Source organism: Choristoneura fumiferana, chromosome 3, assembly GCF_025370935.1.
Source record: "Choristoneura fumiferana chromosome 3, NRCan_CFum_1, whole genome shotgun sequence".
NCBI classification, from domain to species: domain Eukaryota; kingdom Metazoa; phylum Arthropoda; class Insecta; order Lepidoptera; family Tortricidae; genus Choristoneura; species Choristoneura fumiferana.
In genome coordinates this window covers 21,591,480-21,596,503 of record NC_133474.1, presented here as the reverse complement: position 1 = coordinate 21,596,503, position 5,024 = coordinate 21,591,480, and positions in this window count along the sequence as shown.

Below are 5,024 nucleotides of genomic sequence, written 5' to 3'. Positions count from 1 at the left end.
GTATGATGGATACCATCTTCAACGACGAACTTCTTTTTCTTTCTTATTTGTATTTGGTATCTTTTTCAATATTGAAGTGTGTAGCCTATGTATGTGCCTTATTTTATGGGGTTCTGCTGCAGACATTGAGTCAATTTTTATCTTACAAAAGAGAACAATTAGAGCAATTTATAATTTGAAGACGCGTGAATCTTTAAGATCTTTTTTTAAGGAAACAGGTATCCTAACCCTGACATCGCTTTATGTTTTTGAAATAATCATGTATATGTGATTTTCCAACTAACGTCGATAAGCCAAAGGCTAAGAAACATAGGGAAGCTTTAAGTTCCATCTTACAGACTGGCTAAAACCTAAGCGGGCAACTCGCAGTCATCGAGCTTACGTCGGGCCGCCGCTGCGCTTGCGTCTCGCCGCCGCAACGGGGACAGTGCGCAGACCTCATCGTTCCCCAACGCCCCCCCCCTCGGCCAACCCGCCGACGGCCCACCGCTTGTCTCTCTCTAAGTTTCGATTCGATCGCGATGCCGCCTCGCTTTAAAGCACTTGTCCCTCCGCCGACGATGAGCGAGAAGCGAGTAGAGCGAGTAACTAGAAACGAGTGGGTGAGCAGTGAGAAGCGTGTAGTTTTGTCGCTGGCTGTAAGCGAGTGTTCGAGTGCGACGGGTGATTACTCGCTCGAGCGGGGCGGCTGCCAAGCTGACATCGCTGAGCGAGTAGGTATCTATAGCTCAGCCGGTTTTATAGCTCTTGTCGCTGCGACAAAAGATTTAAGAGCGTTCTCGCCAACAGTGTGATCAGCCAGCGATCAACTATTAGTATACGTGTCTCTTTTACTCACACAGATCTTATATCTTTTGTTCGTTTCTTGAGCGGGAAAATAGTCGATAGCCAATCGTTTCCTCGCTGGCGGTGGGACAACTGCCTAAGTGCGCTCTCGCCCAGCCGTAAGCGATATCAACTAGCCGCAGCCTCGCTGACATCTTGGAGGTGCTGAGCTGTTTCTGATACGTGCTTGCGTATGGTTGACGCCTGCAGGCCCTATACCACGGAGTGCAAAACTCGAACTTCGTATGTTGCGGCCCCGCTGACGCTTTTGTCATTTAATACGCGAGTGAAAGGGACGGTGCGATACGAACTTCGAGTTTCGAGTTTCGTAGTAGCCCCTCAAATCACGATCTCGATCTTCGTATCGTACCGTCCTTCTCAGTCTCGTATTAAATAGTATAAGTGTCAGAGGGACGGAACGACACGAACTTCGAGTTTCGAGTTTCGTAGTAGCCCTGTTGAGGTCTACTCCGAAATTCGAAAATCGAAGTTCGTATCGTACCGTCCTTCTCAGTCTCGTATTAAATAGTATAAGTGTCAGAGGGACCGCACGACATGAACTTCGAGTTTCGAGTTTAGTAGTAGCCCTGCTGAGGACCTACTCCGAAATTCGAAAATCGAAGTTCGTATCGTACCGTCCTTCTCAGTCTCGTATTAAATAGTATAGGTGTCAGAGGGACGGAACGACACGAACTTCGATTTTCGAATTTCGGAGAACCCCCTTTGGTTGACGGCGACCAGACGAGGTGAGGCGGCGCCGATCCGGTGCGACAAACTTAAAGCGCCGTACAAATGTACCTAGTGAATAAGTTCGTATTTAATGTCTCTTTCTCAACTAGCTCCAGTAAACTAGTCGAGAAAGCATGATAAATACAAACTTTTCCGACAAAATAGGATGGCAAAACATTATTCAAGCTGACGTAGAGATATGAATCTACGTTCCTTCTCTGACCGTGTATTCACTTGTTTAACCCTCCCACTGCTGCTAACAACCTCGCTTTCACGTCCTAACACGTAAAATGTTCACGATTCCGATTTGTAAAGCGTTTTTCGCACGTTTGGTTGTAATTTGAAAAGACTGAAGCGAAGTGTTGGTAACATTTTGTCACCTATTTTAAAAGAGTTTGTTTATCATTAAAAGTTGAGCACAATAATAACTTTTTGCTTTGTTTGTGATAATTTTATGACTTTTGATGATAACTTATTATTTAAACTCATGAGACATGAATTTTATAACATCCTTCTTACTTTATTTTGCTATTTTGCATGGTTTGTGCATTCGTCTCTTACGACGAAATGACACGACAATCTTAACAATTTGCGTCTTTTTAACGATTTCAAACCGTACGAAGCACATTTCCATTTGGCTCAGTACTTTCATGGGGAATATGAACCGTTGTACCAAATGTCTCAAAAAGTGTTAATGTTCCAATGTCCATAAGTGAAACGTGGCGGAAGAAACTCAAATTCATTTCAATATACGATTTACGACGATCCTTTGTGGGGACGCTAATAAATCGAACGGCTAATTGAAACCGGACGTTAATGGAATTGTGATTGATAAGAATTAGTGTTTATTTTTCATGTTTGAACATCTGCCGGCAACGGTGTTTAATTTAATTGCGTTGTTTGATTGTTCAGTGACTATGGGGGGCTGAGAGATTTGTTTAATAGATTTGTTGGAGTGTTTTGGTTAAATAATCTGTTTTTTTAATCACACGTACAGTTGAGGTCAATGTTATCTTTACATTTCCCTGTATGCCTTCTCACGATTTTTTATACAAAAGTTCAACACGTGACAGTGACAACGTAATAAAGTGTAAAGATATCTTTGACCTCGACTGTACTAATAAGTATTCATCTAGAAAAGATGTTGTTACTGATTGACTCATCAATGCGCAGATTGGTGGGTATTTTTGAAATTTTCACAGGATGAGATGAAGCGGCCCTATAATTGAAAGGATCTAGTATTGTAACTTTTTATTGTACATAAAACATATGAAATTAACAGTTAACAACAACGGTAACAAGGTTTAGGTAAATTAACTAAATCTAAACAAAACATCGGCAATTGGGTGTCTTAAATATTGAAATCCCCTCATTAAACTATCTAAACATTTACATTTCTGTATTGGAACATATTAATCAAATTTGTATTAATAATAATGCTTAAAATCCTTAAATGTACCAAATCTGGCAGTTCAAGTTTGTTGACCTTTCAAGTACCTATACCAATACATATTATTAGTCTCAAGTGGGAATCGAATCCGTGACCGTACCTACTCAGGTTTTTTTGATCACTAGGGCATCTAACGAGGCAGGCCTAGGAGGAGACGCGGGGCCGATTTGGACTGTTTCCAGACAGACTGTTGCCTGTTGGGCAAAAGTGGAGACGAGTGGAAGAAACAAGAGGAGTCTTTTGCCCAGCAGTGGGACACGATACAAGCTAAATAAAAAAGTAACATTAATAATGAGCTTCTGAAGTATATTGCAATAATGACTAGAATTTATCTAACAAACAAATTTCACGCACAATCGGCTAGACTCCCAACTTCCATCACCGACAAAACATTAACGTAAACACACAAACAAAACTGAATGCATTCAGTTCCGAATCATTTGACACGTTGGTAATACGTTTCCTCATACAATTCATTTTGTCCATTTTGGCAGCGAATCGCACCATTGTGCTATACATTAGGGAGACCATTATTTGGAGGATGTTGTGATATTTGCCCGACGGTACATTTACCAAATTGTCGTTTATAGTTGTTTTATGATAATTCGTGGTGCTTAAGCTACTAATAAGATCAAGAGGGTTGTTATGGCTTATTTGTGATAATTTGAGAAGTTGTAACGTTATTATTGCTACTTAAAGTTATCTCTATATGTGCTCTTTATGTACCTATAACAATGTTTATTCGTTGCCTGGTATCCATATTAATATTTGCTTAGTTTGGAACTGAGTCAATTAGTACCTATCAATTGTCCCATGATGTGTATTTATTTTTAACCCCCAACGCAAAAGAGGGTGTTATAAGTTTGACCGCTATGTGTGTCTGTGTGCCTGTCTGTGGCACCGTAGCTCTTAAAAGGGTGGGCCGATTTGAATGCGTTTTTTTGTCATTTGAAAGTATGTTTTCTATAATAGCGATGGTTTTTAAACATGCTTTATCAAAATCGTTTCAGCCGTTTTTGAGATATTGAACTTTGAAGTGACAAAGTCGGGGGTTTTCGAACTTTTTGTTGGTTAGGTTAACTATATCTTTTTATTATTTAAATCATTACGAGCTGGTACCATATCCTTCTTTACTATCCTTAGTAAAATTAAAAATGCGAAAGTAACTATGTCCGTTAAAAATAAAAAAATAAAATTTGCTATGGAAATAGTTTGAGACCCTGGAAGGACAAAGAATAGTTTGTATCCCGGAAAATTGCATAGTTGCCGTGCCATAGCGATAATCGAATTTTAAGCAATCGGAGTCGCAGGCAACAGTTAAATAATCCATGCTAATATTATAAATGCGAAGTGTGTGTGTGTTTGTATGTTTGTCCGTCTTTCGCGTCGAAACTGACCGACGGATCGACGTGATTTTTGGCATAGATATAGTTTATGGGCCAGAGAATGTCATAGGCTACTTTTTATCCCGAAAAAATGCACAGTTCCCGAGGGAACAGCGCGCGATAACCGAATTCCACGCGGGCGAAGCCGCGGGCAAAAGCTAGTCTTTAATAAATGTAATAAATATAATAATAAGTGATAATAAAAAATGAGTTGCCGAAATGTATGGACGCGCATAACTTAGGAACGACGGCACCGATTTAGATTTTTTTTTTGTTGTGTTCGTTATTTTCAGGACAAAGTTTGTGTGTAACAAAATTAAAAAAAAAACCTTAATGGGCCGAAACCGTTCGCAACAGCTATAAGTGTATAGGAGAGTTTCGGAAATTGGACCCATTAAGGTATGAAATAAGAGCTTAAGTTTAGCGTAGAATAATTTTAAGGTATTTCGTATAATTTACGGTAAAGGCAGTGAAGCCGTTTTGGGTTGCAGAGGAAAACAAAGAAATAAACATAATTACGTTTTCATATACCCTCGACAATGTCATTTCAAAGTTCAGCATCTCAGAAACGGCTGGCTCGATGTTAATGAAACATCTAAGAACATATTAAGCATAAAAAATCGTATCGAAATCGG